The sequence below is a fragment of the Heterodontus francisci genome, chromosome 34, assembly GCF_036365525.1.
Source record: "Heterodontus francisci isolate sHetFra1 chromosome 34, sHetFra1.hap1, whole genome shotgun sequence".
NCBI lineage: Eukaryota > Metazoa > Chordata > Chondrichthyes > Heterodontiformes > Heterodontidae > Heterodontus > Heterodontus francisci.
In genome coordinates, this window is record NC_090404.1 from 22,769,857 (window position 1) to 22,785,243 (window position 15,387).

Consider the following 15,387-nt stretch of genomic DNA (forward strand, 5'->3'; position numbering starts at 1 on the left):
CGCCTTAACCCTATCAAACTCCTCTGTCACACGCTCAAGGAAAATAAGTGAACTATGTTGGCAATGGTCTCCCATTCATGAAAACACATTGATTATATTTTAAGATTATATTTCCATCCAGATGCTCCGTGATCTTATGTTTAATAGGGGTTTCCACAATTAATTGTTAATCACAATTAACATCTAACCAACTAGTCCACAGTTTCTAGAGTCACTTTTCGAAACTTTTAAGAAATTTAGAAGTAGCATCTTCTCTTCTCCATACCTCACCCCCCCCCCCCACCCACTACCCCCACACACACACCTCTCTAGTATTCAATCATTTCTTCTAGATTTATGCCCAATGTCCACTATTTATCCGTTATGTCTCTAAATATCAGGAATGCATCTCATCTGTCCTCTGAGATGAATTCATCTTCAGTTTGCTCAACTGATCGTCAGCCATGCTGATGGGAATATGATTAGTGTCACAGCTAATCCCTGAAAGACCCTATAGTTACCTGGTCCCTTCTGCATAACAATTTTTCATTGCTCTTTCCTTACCTTTTTACCCTCCAGACTTTCCTTTTTGTATTATACACTATTTTGTATCAACATTATTTTTGTGCTACTTAGTAATGTCATCAGCAAACTTGGATATACGGCTTCCTATTCCATCATCTCTTGGAGTACCTTTTGATATTGCATCCATCTTAATTCTGTGAAATTTTCCGCAATGAAATTTAATGATTTATCTATTTCTTTGTACTTCTGGGAGCATAGCTTTCAGGGTCACGGTAGAACAGAAGGTTCCCCAGCATATCAAGGTGCAGTCAATGTGAAGCGGTATATCTGTTGGTAGAAACACAAAGTCTTTAATAATATCAGGCAATTATATAATTGATGGTAAATTGTTCTCAACTTCACATTGATTTGGATGTAAATTCATTATATGCTTCCATTAAATTTAAACAATACATGATTAAATTGAATTTGTCTTCACAAAAGAGGAGAAACCTGCCAGTGGTACGGTGAAGAAAGATGGGCAGCACAATTGGACAAGATAAAAGTAGACAAATGGCTTGGCCGTGCTCGGCGTAGAAAGGTCACAGGGTCTTGATGGAATGGATTCTTGGCTGCTGAAGGAATTTGCGGAAACTCTGGTCACAATTTGTCAACTTTCCATGGATACAACAGATGTGCTAGAACACTCGAAGGCTGAAAATGTTTCTGTGCTGTTCAAAAAGCGGAGAGGCATACACCTGTAATACAGGATAGTCAACCTAACATCAGTGGAAGACAATGTTCTAGTAAATAATATCCGGGATAAAGTTCACTACCCTTACAAGAACATAGGATAATAAATGACAGCATCTCTGTGTGTGATCATGCCCCCTACATTTACGTCCAAATCGTTAATGTATACCACAAAGACCAGGGGCCCAGTACTGAGCCCTATGGAACACCACTGGAAACAGCCCGCCAGTCGTAAAAACACCTGTCAACAGTTACCCTTTGTTTCCTGCCACTGAGCCAATTTTGTATCCACCTTGCTACATTTCTCTGGATCCCATGGGGTTTTATTTTTTTAACCAGTCTGCCATGTGAGACCTTGTGAAAAGCCTTGCTAAAATCCATGTAGACCACATCAACGGCACTACCCTCATCTTTCTTCCTTGTCACTTCTTCAAAAAATTCGATTAAGTTGGTCAAACATGATTTCCCCTTAACAAATCCAAGCTGTCCATCCTTGATTAACCTAAACCTTTCTAAGTGACAGTTTATCCATCTCTCAGAATAGGTTCCAATAATTTGCCCACTACTGAGGTTACACTGACTGGCCTGTAAGTATTCGGTCTAACCTTTGCTCCCTTTTTAAACAGGGGTACAACGTTAGCAGTTCTCCAATTCTCCAGCACCACACTTGCATCCAGTGAGGACTTGAAAATGATGTTCAAAGTATTCATGAAGAACCATACCAACATCTTATGCCCCTACATACAGGTTACCTTTTTGGTCTTTCATTGGCCCTAATCTCTCCTTAGTTATCCTATTACTCTTAATGTATTGATAAAACATCTTTCGGTTCACCTTAATTTTGCTTGCCAATATTTTTTCATGCCATCTCTTTGCTTTCCTAATTTCCTTTTTGATTTCACCTCTCCCCTTTCTATATTCCTCTCAGTTTTCTGTAGTATTGAGTTCTCTGTGTTGGGCATACGCTTTCCTTTTCTGCCTTATCTGACCCTGTAAGCTCCTTGACATCCATGGGGCTGTAGATTTGGCCGTCCCACCCTTTTTCTTTGTGGGATTATGTTTACTCTGAACCGCTGGAATCTCACTTTTGAATGCATCCCTCAGCTCTGACACTGATTTACCTTGAAGTAGCTGTTTCCAGTCCACTTTCGCTAAATCACTCCTCAGTTTAGTAAAATTGGTCTTTCCCCAGTTGAGAACTCTAACCATAAAATAAAAACAAGAAATGCTGGAATCACTCAGCAGCTCTGGCAGCATCTGTGGAAAGAGAAGCAGAGTTAACGTTTCGGGTCAGTGACCCTTCATCGGAACTCAGATTTCATTTTATTTCAGATTTCCAGCATCCACAGTATTTTGCTTTTATTTGAGAACTCTAACCCCTGTTCTATCTCTGTCCTTTTCCATAATTATGTAAAAACTGACTGAATTATGATCGCTACAACCAAACTGCTCTCCCACTGCCACTCTTTCCACCTGCCCAGCTTCATTTCCGAAAACTAAGTCTAAAATTGCACCCATTCTTGTTGGACTTGCTACATACTGGGCAAAAAGGTCTCCTGAGTGCACCTGAAGAACTGTGCTCGCTCAATTCCTTTCAAACTAAAACTATCCCAGTTAATATTGGAGTAATTAAAATCGCCTACTATTACTGCCCTATTGTTCTTGCACTTCTCAGAGATTTGCCTACATATCTGCTCTTCTATCTCCCTCTGACTGTTTTGCGGTCTATAGTATACTCTCAGCAGTGTGATTGCGCCTTTTTTGCTCCTTAGCTCAATCCATATGGCCTTATTTGATGAGCATTCCATAATATAATTCCTCCTCATAGCTGTAATAGTTTCTGTGACTAATATTGCCGCTCCACCTCCATTCTTATCCCACTCCCTATCACGTCTGGAAACCCTGTAACCAGTTGAGCTGGCATTCGTGCCCCTCCTTAAGCCATGTTTCTGTAATAGCTATGATATCACACAGTCACGTGTCTACATTTGCCCTCAGCTCATCTCCTTTGTTTGCTATACTTATTGCATTGAAGTAAATACCCTTGAGCACTGCCTAACTCTTTTTATTTAACTTTCTAACCTTTGTCTCTTCTATCTTCCAGGTTCATCCATTAATTTTCTGCGTTCCATTTTCATTTCTGATGGTCTACATCCCCCTGCCAAACTAGTTTAAACCCTCCCCAACAGCACTAGCAAAACATCCTGCAAGGAACTCAGTCCCGGCTCTGTTCAGTTGCATCCCATCCTGCCTCTATAGGTTCCATATCTCTTAGAGTTAGTCCCAAAGTCGCCAGAATCTAAAGACCTCCCTGCTGCTCCATCTTTTCAGCCACGCATTCATTTGTCTTATTCTTCTTTTCCTATACTCACTTGCACGTGGCACTGCCAGCAATCCAGAGGTCGCTACTTTTGAAGTCCTGCTTTTTGTTTTTTTACATAGTTCCCTAAATTCTGACTGCAGGGCCACATCCCTAGTTCTACCTATTTCGTTGGTTCCGATGTGGACCACGACTACTGGCTGTTCACCTTCTCACTTCGGGATGCTCTGCAGCCGCTCAGTGACATCCTTGACCCTGGCACAAGGGAGGGAACACACCATCCTGGATTCACGTCTGCAGCCACAGAAACACCTGTCCATTCCCCTTACTATTGAATCACCTATCACTATGGCTCTTCCAGTCTTCCCTGTACCCCACTGTACAGACGAGTTCCTGGCTGCACTCCCCATGTGTACCATCACTTTCCTCAGAACTGAATACCTATTGGAAAGTGAGATGCATTCAAAAATCTCCTGCACTACCTGCCTGATTCTTTTTGACTGCCTGACGGTCACTCATTCCCTCTCCACCTGCGTACTTTTAAGTTGTGGGGTGACCACATCTATAAACGTCCACGAGTCCAGAACATGTTGTTCAGTGAGATATCCCACATGATAACTTGGCCAAAGTCATGTGGTTGCAGGCTATAATCTCAATCAACTTTGACCTACCAAAGGGCAACCACAGGGTGAGCCCAGCACGCGCTAAAGTGAAAGAGCTATTTATGGCCCAGAGAATGAAATGGCTCATTATCATTTTTTTTTTTGCTGTGATATAGTTGAATATTGCAATGGATTGAAAATAGTAGCAACTTGATCATTAGCCTGAATACATAAAGATATAAACTCGTCTTTCAGGAGGTCGTGCATGAAGAATGATTGAGGCACTCAGCTTCCATATGAAACTTTTTATTTGCTGCTCACACTATATTCGCTAATATATTCGGTAGGCAGACTGCGATGCAACAAATATCCACAGACGCCAGTATACAGATTAGCAGGTACAGGCACCATTGCCAACCATCACAGTGGGATAAGCTGATAAAAACAGAGCGAACAACAGATGTATGTGTTGACCTGAACCTGTGAAATCAGACAGAACAATCTCAGCAGAGCGAGAGTCTGTGAAATTGTTGACACTCATACTGTGGGGAGGAAACCCTCGAGTTCATCGCTGAGAGAAGAGAATCGAGAAAGGTGAAGCAGGACCAGGAATTGTGCAAAGACTCATTCCATCCTCAGCACACTCCCCTTCACAACAGTGAACTTGTTTGGGCAGCTGGTGGAGGTAATATTATGTCAGTTTGCTTCAATGGTAACAGTCCAGCCTTGGAATTGGACAGGTGTAACTTCAAATCCCACTACAGGACAAAATGCATCAAATATCGGCTGATAGTTAATTGAAGCGGTATGGGAGATGGTTCCTTTCAGGGCAGTGGGTAAACTGTCTGTTCAGATCGGTAAAATGGGCTCTGTAGCGCTATTTGAAGAATAATTCTCTGAGTGTCATGGTCAATATTCCTTCCTCAAAGCATATATACTTCTCTCATTGAGGGAAGCTGTTGTGCACACTTCTGCTGCCATGATTACCCATTAAAACAACAATGACTGCAAATCAGACTGTTAGCTTTTTATTTGGAATGGCCTGAGGATGTATCAGACGCTATATAAATGCGTGTGTTTTTCTTCTTAAACTGAAATATGGAGGTGGGATCAGTGATTCCATTCTGTATCCCTCCAGCAGTGCTCTTTTCTCAAAGAACATCTCAGTTTGGCTAAGGAGTCCCAACCACAGGCTGCAAGTGTTCGCTTCTGGTGGTGGAATGAACAATTTCACAACTGCTTAAAATAGCATTATTTACAGTGCAATTCCAAGCAGCAGTAAACTGAATGCAGTTTTCAATCCTGACAATCTCGTTGCAGAATATTCCAGGGAACGCACTGACACGGGATGGCTCTTCAAGTTGGACAAATTCATGCACCATATATCGTATTAATATTTAATGACAAATGAGAATTATTTAACATTTCCTAATATTAATTTGAACATATTTTGAAAATGTTTCCATCTGTTTTGACGTGTGAGGCGAACAGGATGACCACTGCAGCATGATGGAAACACTGTGACTGAGTGGAGAATGCCGGTGCTATAAATACAATTCTTGTCCAAAATGGCAGACATAGATCTACTAATAGAATCATAGAATGACACAGCGCATAAGGAAGCTATTCGGCCCATCATGTCTATAGCGCTCTTTGAAAGAGCTGCTGAATTAGTCCCACTTCCCTGCTCTCTCCACATAACACTGATTTTTTTCCCTTTGGAGCAACTATCCAATTTGCTTTTGAGAATTGTGATTTAAGAAAAAAACAACATTGAAGGAGGTGGAGGATATTCTGCAGTGTCAATACAGCGTGTGCAAAAATTGACAAAGTTTCCCTCACCCAATGGCACCAAAGGTTGAACTCAGGATCCTCATATACTTAGAATTTGTTTTCAACAAAAGTATTTATTTCTGGAATTGATTTCAAAGCAACATTTTTGAGAAGTTTATTCTGATCAAACAAGTCCTTATTTTGCTGAGTCCATATATGGAATCTAATTAACCTCGCTAATAAATCTGTTACAGAGGCAGGAAATAAATTATTTAAGGAAATAAATTTGCAGGGGTAGAGCACGGGAATAGGACAGATTTGATTGCTTTACGAAGAGCAGGCATAGAATTGATGGGCCTAATGTCCTCCATCTGTGCTGTAAATGACACCAAGGTGTTAAAACAATAAGACAAGGCAATAAAGTTTATTTCCCTGTAAGACCGTTGTATAGATGTGAAAGCAACAGCAGTGGTACTGAGAAACATACAAGACAGAAGGAGGCCATTCGGCCCAGCATGCTTCTTTCAAACAGCAATTGCGCTTCATTGATCAGAAGTGGCATTTATGCCAGTTTGAATGGCAGGCAGAATAATGTTTTATTTATTTTATTTTATTTATTAAGAGATATAGCACTGAAACAGGCCCTTCAGCTCACCGAGTCTGTGCCGCACATCAACCACCCATTTATACTAATCCTACATTAATCCCATTTCCCCTACTACAACCCCACAATTCTCCAACCGCCTACCTTACACTAGGGGCAATTTACAGTGGCCAATTTACCTATCAACCTGCAAGTTTTTGGCTGTGGGAGGAAACGGGAGCACCCGGTGGAAACGCACGTGGTCACAGGGAGAACTGGCAAACTCCACACATCCAGTACCCAGAATCAAACCCGGGTTGCTGGAGTTGTGAGGCTGCGGTGCTAGCCACTGCGCCACTGTGTTCCATTGACACCCCCATTTTGCCTTGCACCGTCATTTCTTTTCTCAGTTTGTCCCTCATTCATTGCAACCTATCATATCCCTTCACTTCTGTTCTTTCAGTTCCGTAACTGCGACTCTGTACTTGTTTTCAACCTGTTACATGTCTGCCTTTTCCAGTTATGATGAACTATCATTGAACTGGAAGTTTAATCCTGCTTCTCATTCCACGGATGCTTTCATACATCTGAGCATTTTTTTGTTCTAATTCAGCAAGGATTTCATGTTAGATGTAACAGGTGTGCAGCAACAAGACATTTTTGCTCCCTCACCAGGATTCTATCCCAGGCCACAGCAATGAATATGCCAACTCCTAACTACTAGAGCACCAGGGAAGATGCCGCACAACATTACAAGTTAGCTGACCCATGCTGATATAACCATTTCTTCACTTCAGGTCACCTTCGCCATAAATACATTTCTTGTCCAAAATGGCATGTTTATTGATAATCCAAAGGATTCATTCAGCCAGTAACAGCACCGAGTTCCATAGGGATGCACATGATTGAACAGTGAGGTGAAATACTACTACAAACTCAGGAATACAAGTTTCAATTTCAATTTGTTAGAGGCTATTAATAAAGACGTTATAGCAGGGCATTTAGAAAAATTCAAGGTAATCAGGCAGAGTCATCATAGTTTTGTGAAAGGGAAATCATGTTTAACCAATTTATTGGAGTTCTTTGAGGGAGTTATATGTGCTGTGGATAAAGGGGAACCGGTGCATATATTGTACTTAGATTTCCAGAAGGCATTTGATAAGGTGCCACAGCAAAGGTTATTGCAGAAAATAAAAGCTTATGGTGTAGAGGGTAACATATTGGCATGGATAGAAGATGGCTAGCTAACAGGAAACAGAGAGTAGGCATAAATTGATCATTTTCTGGTTGGCAAGATGTGACGAGTGGTGTGCCACAGGGATCAGTGCTGTGGCCTCAACTTTTTACAATTTATATAAATGACTTAGATGAAGGGACCAAAGGTATGGTTGCTAAATTTGCCGATGAAACAAAGATAAGTAGGAAAGTAACTTGTGAAGAGGACATAAGGGGGCTACAAAGGGATATAGATAGGTTAAGTGAGTGGCAAAGACCTGGAAAATTGAGGATAATGTGGGAAAGTGGGAAATTTTCCACTTTGGCAGGAAGAATGAAAAAGAAGCATATTATCTAACTGGTGAGAGATTGCAGAGCTCTGAGATGCAAAGGGATCTGGGTGGCCTAATACATGAATCGCCAAAGGTTAGTATGCAGGTACGGCAAGTATTTAGGAAAGCCAATCGAATGTTATCATTTATTGCGAGGGGAATTGAATACAGAAGTAGGATGGTTATGCTTCAGCTTTACATGGCATTGGTGAGATCACATCTGGAGTACTGTGCACAGTACTGGTCTCCTTATTTAAGAAAGGATGTAAATGCTTTGGCGGCAGTCCAGAGAAGGTTTACTGGACTAATATCTGGAATTGGCAGGTTGTCTGACGAGGAAAGATTGGGCATGCTAGGCTTGTATCCGCTGGAATTTATAAGAGTAAGGGGGACTTGATTGAACCATATAAGTTCCTGAGGGGTCTTGACAGGGTGGATGTGGAAAGGATGTTTCCCCTTGTGGGAGAATCTCGAACTAGGGGTCGCTGCTTAACAATAAGGCGTCGCCTATTTAAGACAGAGGTGATGAGATTTTTTTTCTCTCAGAGGGTCGTGAGTCTTCGGAATTCTCTTCCTCAAAAGGCAGTGGAAGCAGAGTCTTTGAATATTTTTAAGGCAGCAGTAGATAGATTTTTGATAAGCAAGGGGATGGAAGGTTATCGGGATTAAGTGGAAATGTGGAGTAATCAGTTCAGCCATGAATTTATTGAATGACGGAGCAGGCTCCAAAGGCCGGGTGGCCTACTCCTGCTCCTAATTCGTATGTTAGCATGTTTGCATGTTCGTAAAAATGCACAATCTTAATCATGTGGCTCCTGTGAAATGTGCAAGGCAACCCATGGTAGTCACACACCAATCGAAACAGCTGGCACACATCAAATTCTGTCAGTTTCTTGTGACATTTCATTCTGCTTCTGTCTCTGCTTTTCCTGCAGCTCCCTCTGCTCCTCCAGCTCCCAGGCAAATTAGATGCTTGATGCAAACACTGTGTATTGTTGAAGTGCAGCTTTCCTTGGAAAGCAGGGCGTGGGAGTGAAAGACGAAGGAGATTGAGAAGTGATTCATTTTGCAGGTAACAGGATAAATAGGCTCGAACATCTCATCTTCCATCCTTCTTCCAGCCACTGAATACAGGAATGCACAAGAGTTGTTCCCACTTCCCCGTTATGTACTATCACACTCTCTTTCCAATCTTGCACATATTGCTCAGCTTTGAAATTGTGTATATTTTGACACCAGCTTTCAATGTGACAAAAGAAGAGCTAAGATACACAAACGTTGTGAAGCTTGTTGGTGTCATACCTAACAGAAAGGAAGATGGTTGTGGTTCTTGGAGGTCAATCATCTCTGTCCCAGAACATCATTGCAGACTTCCTCAGGATCGTGTCCTAGGCCCAAACATATTCAGATGCTTCATCAATGACATTCCGTCCATCATAAGGTCAGAAATTGTGATGTTTGATGATGTTTGCACAGGGTTCAGTACCATTCATAACTCCCTAGATACTAAAGCAGTTCATGTCCATATGCAACAAGACCTGACAACATTTAGACTCGGACTGATAAGTGGCAAGTTACATTCTCGCCACACAAGTGCCAGGCAATAACCATCTCAAACAAAAGAGACTCCAACCATCTCCTCTTGGTGTTCAATCCCGGTACCATCTGTGACTCCCCGACTATCAACCTCATGGGGGTATTCATTAATCAGAACCTGAACTGGACCAGCCATATAAATACTGTGGCTTCAACAGGAGGTCAGAGGCTGGGAATTCTGCAGCGTGTAGCTGACCTCCTGACTCCCCGCTGCCTGTCCACGATCTACAAGGCACAAGTCAGGAGTGTGATGGAATACTCTCCACTGCCTGGATCAGTGCAGCTCCAAAAGGACCTTCAACACCAACCAGAACAAAGCAGCCCGCGTGATCAGCATCTGATCCACCACCTTAAACACTCAATGCCTCCACCAATGGCACATAGTTGCAGCAGCGTGTATGATCCGCAAGATGCTCTGCAGCAACTTGACACGGCTCCTTTAACAGCACCTTCTAAACCCATGACCTCTACCTAAATTCCCAAGGGCAGTAGACGCATGGGAACACCACCACCTACAAGTTCTCTATAAAACCACTCACCATTTTGACTGGAATTATATTGCCATTTCTTTACTGTCGCTGCAACTGTCCACCTAACAGCAGTGTGGATGTACCCGCACCACATAGACTGCAGTGGTTGGAAAAGGCGGCTCACCAACACGCTCTGAAGGGACAATTAGGGATGGGTACCGAATGCTGGTCTTGTCAGTGACTCTCACATCCCACGAATGATGGAAACAAGGAATACTGTTTGACTCTTCTCATTTGCTGCTGAAGCCCTGATCCGTGCTTTTGTTCGTTCTAGACTTGTCTATTCTAATGCTCTCCTGGCCGGCCTCTCATCTTCTACCCTGCTCATCCAAATATCTTTGCTTGCTTCTAATCTCACACCAATGCATTTCACCCATTAGCAATATGCTCACCACCCTACATTGTCTCCCGGTCCAGCATTACCTCCATTTTAAAATTCTTATCCTTGTTTTCAAATCGCTCCATGGCCTCACCCTGCCCAATCTCTGTAGCTTTTTCACAGATATACAAACCGTTGCAATATCTGCACTCTTCCAATCTTGGGGCTTCTGTGTGTCCTTGATTTTAATCATTCCTCTCCTGGTGGCCGTGACATCAGCCTTAGCCCTAAATTCTGGAATTCACTTCCTGAACTTCTCTGGTCCTAGATTTGGAAAAAAAAACTCCAAGTTAACAAAAAAGTACGCCATGAGTTTTAAATTGTGATTCTACATAAAGAATAGAGCAATGAAGTGATAAAAAGAGAAATTGTGCAAAAATTGAGAGCCACGTGTGGATCGCTGCCTGTCAGATTATCTTCTCATCTGACTACCATTCTCTCTATCTATCTATCTTGCTACAACTGTGCAGGGCATTGATGAGACCACACCTAGAGTACTGTGTACAGTTCTGTGCTCCTTATTTAAGGAGGGATATAGTTACATTAGAGGAACTTCATAGAAGATACACGAGGCTGATTCCTGGGATTAAGGGGTTGTCTTATGAGGAGAGGTTGAACAGATTGGGCCTATAGTTATTGGAGTTTATAAGAATGAGAGGCGATATTATTGAAACAAATAAGATTCTGAGGGGACGTAACAGGGTAAATGCTGAGAGGATGTTTCCCCTCTTGGGAATCTAGAACTAGGCAGCACAATTTCTAAATAAGGGGTCTCCCCATTTAAGATGAAAATAAGGAGGATTTTTTTCTCTCTCCGATGGTCGTTAATCTTTGGAATTTTCTACCCAGAGAGTATTAGAGGCTGAGTCATTGAATATATTCAAGGCTCAGTTCGACAGATTTTTGATCTACAGGGCAATCAATGCATGCAAGAAAGTGGAGTTGAGGCCACAATCAGATCAGTCATGATCTATTGAATGGCGGAGCAGGCTCGAAGGGCTGAATGGCCTACACCTGTTACTATTTCTTATGTTCTTATGTCCAGATGTGTGCAGTTTGCTGCCGGGTCACAGGATATTGATCAAGACTCGAAACACTGAGTTATTTCCCTTCTATGCCAAGATCATTAAGGACATTGTAGATTCCAACTGCCAACAAGTAGAGGCCAGGAAATGGTGATGAGACCTGCTGGTGGTTTTGGTTTGCTGCTACACCATGGTGGTGCTTTACGATAAACCCTCTCTTCTGCTAAAAGATCAGTCACAGGTAAAGTAATTAGGTTCTGGCCCTGGATTCAGTTATAATGCTTCACGTTTAACACAGAATTCCATCAGACAGCTTCTGTTGCTCTCAGTCTGAAATATAAGCTTCTTTTTTTCTTCCTTGCAGTGAATTTAGTGATGATTGTGATCCTGTCTCGAGGAAGGTGCGGTCTCTCCAAATGTGTCACCCACTACCTGGTGACCATGGCAGTAACGGATTTACTGGTCATTATCACTGATCCGATATTCAGACAGATCCGTATTCACGATCAAGCCCAGTTGCAATTCATGTAGAAGATTAAAATGTGTAATATTCGCGCCATCCTGCTTTATGCAGCCACAGACTGCTCTGTCTGGTTCACAGTCTTTTTCACCTTTGATCGATTTGCATCCATTTGTGGCCGGAAGCTGGAAGTAAAATATTGCATTAAGAGAACTGCAGCGGTGGTTCTAGGAACAGTGAGTGTGCTGTCCTGTGTAAAGAACACTTTCTGGTACTTTATGTATGGAAGTCAATATATATTTTCCAATAATCTCTGGTTTAGTTCAGTAACATTGGATGTCACTTATTCACCAGTATGGACAATAATTGAATAGTTTCATTGCATTTTGACTCCATTTGTCCCATTCGTTATAATTCTGCTGCTCAATGCTTTAACTATCAGACACATTTTAGTGTCGAGCAGAGCTCGCAGGAGACTCTGTGCCCACAGCAGTGGGGGAGAATCCCAGTGACCCAGAGATGGAGAAGAGAAGGAAATCCATCATTTTACTGTTTGTTATATCAGGGAATTTTATCCTGTTATGGGCTGTGTTTCTGTTAGATTCTGTGTGTAAACGATTGTATTTGTTAGATGTTATTCCTGTTTCTCTACCTGAATTTGTACAGGAACTGGGATTCATGCTTCAGCTTCTGAGTTGCTGCACCAACACGTGTATTTATACAGTGACCCAGGCTAAATTCAGAGAGGGGTTGAAGAATGTGATAAAATATCCCTTTACTGTAATGGTTAAATTCATTAAATAATGGTTAGACTTTCTACCATCACAACGTGTGGATTTGCTGTCCCAACCAATCCCTCATCTCTATGATACACACACCATGAGGTTGGTTTTCATCTTTCACCACCCGAATTTAGTGACTAGCAGAAACAGTTGATGTGGGAAGTCTGGAGAAACCAGTCTTGCTAGATTCCTGCTGGCGTTCAAATCTTTAAATATATTCAAGAAGGAGATAGATATATTTCTTAATGCCAAGGGGATCAAGGGATATGGGGAAAAAGCAGGAACAGGGTACTGAATTAGACGATCAGCCATGATCTTTTTTGAATGGCGGAGCAGGCCCGAGGGGCCGAATGGCCTACTGCTGCTCCTATTTTCTGTGTTTCGCTGTTCAGCTCCGTGTAGACCTCCGGTGTGGCCTATCCCAGTTGCTAATCTCCAGTCTGCCAGGCTCAGTTTCATGTGTTTAACCAAAGAGGGCGAGGTGGGGAAGGTCGCTGTGTCCCCAGTACATCCAGGGAAAGATCGCGGAAAAAGCTCAATACAACATTCAGACTGGGAGGAAGGCTTTGAAAGTCTCCACAGTCATTGGCTTCAGCCTTTAAAAGGTTCCATGCATTTAACCAAGCGGATATAAAGCAGTTTTTGGACCCGGTGAGGGGGAACTGGCTTGCATCCATTTAAAGTTCTCCATATGCAGGTTATGTTGCAGTGAAATGTAACAAACCAAGTGCCCTTTGAACCCAGCCAGAGTTAGCACCTTCAGTGGAGGGACAGGGAACCAGGGAGTGTCGAACTAAATCCAACCAGAAGCAGCACCTTCAAGGGACAGAGAGGGGAACCAGTGAGTTTAGATCTGAACCCAGTCAGAGATAACACCTTCAGGTGAAGAGAGAGAGAGGGGAACCAATGAGTGCAGATCGGAACCCAGTCAGAGATAACACCTTCAGGTGAAGAGATAGATGGGAACCAATGAATATAGATATGAGTCCAGTCAGCGACAACACCTTCAGGTAAAGAGAGAGAGAGGGGAACCAATGAGTGTAAATCTGAGCCCAGTCAGAGCCAACACCTTCAGGTGAAGCAAGAGAGGGGAACCAAAGAGTGTCGAACTGAGCGGAGCCAGAGGCAGCAACATCACTGGAGGAGCGACAGGGTAACTACTGTGTGTAGAATTGAATGCAGCCAGAGACAGCAGCTTCCGGGGACAGAGAGGCGAACCAGTGAGAGTCAGCACCTTCTGGTGAGGAGAGAGGGGAATCAGTGAGAGTAGAACTGAACCCAGTCAGAGACAACACCTTTCAGAGCGGAGAGAGAGGGGAACCAGTAAGTGTAGAACAGAAACCAGCCAGAGTCAGTACCTTCAAGGAAGGAGAGAGAGGGGAATCAGTGAGTATAAAAAGGAATGAAAGTAAAATACTGCAGATGCTGGAAATCTGAAATAAAATGAAAAAGTGCTGGTGATACTCAGCAGGTCCGGCAGCATCTGTGGGGAGAGAAGAAAAGTTAAATGGTGCAGATGGTTCCTTGCGTTTGGTTTTCAGTACAGGGAGGAGGAAGAGTGTGTGGGACAGGGATTTACAGCTTTGGGGAACAAGAAAGGAAAAACGATTCCACAGAAACTGGAATTATCTGTTCTGAATTTCTATCCTGCACTGACAGTGATGCATGTTGTAAACTCCTTTTGCGGGATATTAGAAGGGGAGAATTTACAGACATTGATTTTATTCTTACTCTGCAGACATGGGGTTTCTCACAATCTTTCCTGAAGGTGTTGGTAAGTTCAAGGGTTACTGTTCACCTCCAATTGAATAGTAACCATTAAAAAATCAAACCAAACATCACATCAAGGTCTGACAGTCACTCGATTCATCAGGATATGAACATTATTGACCTTTGATCATTGAGACAAAAAAGCCTCACTCAGAGCCAGAAGAAACTGTACCCATGTTCCGTGTATGGACGAGGCTTCAGCCGATCATCTGGCCTGTCGAAGCACAAGCGCAATCACACTGGAGAGAAGCCATGGAAATGTGGGAACTACGAGAAGGAATTCAATTACTTGCCTGAGCTGGGAACTCATCTGTGGCCGGGGACAGGCCGTTTACCTGCTGCATGTATGGCAAGGGATTCACTCAGTCTTCCAACCTGCTGACACACTAGTGCGTTCACACCAGGGAGAGGTCGTTCACCTTCTCCATGTATGCGAAGGGATTCACTGTCATCCAGCCTCTTTACACACCAGCAAGTTCACACCGGGGATAGACTATTCACCTGCGTCATATGTGAGAAACGATTTAATCTATCACCCAAACTGCTAACAGACCAGCGAATTCACAAGTGACTGTAGATGTTGGATTCTGCTGTTGTTAATAACATCCAGAACGGAACCGTATTCAATCTTCCATTTAAGGTTTGTTTCTGCTAATTTTAATAATGCCTGCAACTAATGATCTCTGTAAATTTTCTTCGTTTTGTGAGGCCTGTTTATTTCAATATGCGCTATGTTTAAATCAATGACCGCACACACACTGTATCTTAAAGGGACCAATTTTCA

The 15,387-nt window shown here is 42.7% G+C and overlaps 1 protein-coding gene across 1 annotated transcript in view; it reads left to right on the plus strand.

Moving 5' to 3' along the window:
* LOC137349204 (zinc finger protein 214-like) overlaps nucleotides 1–14,618 on the plus strand; it is a 101,920-nt gene extending 87,302 nt beyond the window's left edge. The window contains exons 3-4 of the transcript XR_010969286.1: nucleotides 11,956–12,287; nucleotides 14,572–14,618. The gene's annotated coding sequence lies outside the window, so the exon portion shown is untranslated. The remainder of the gene's footprint in view (nucleotides 1–11,955; nucleotides 12,288–14,571) is intronic.
* Nucleotides 14,619–15,387: the final 769 nt, after the last annotated feature.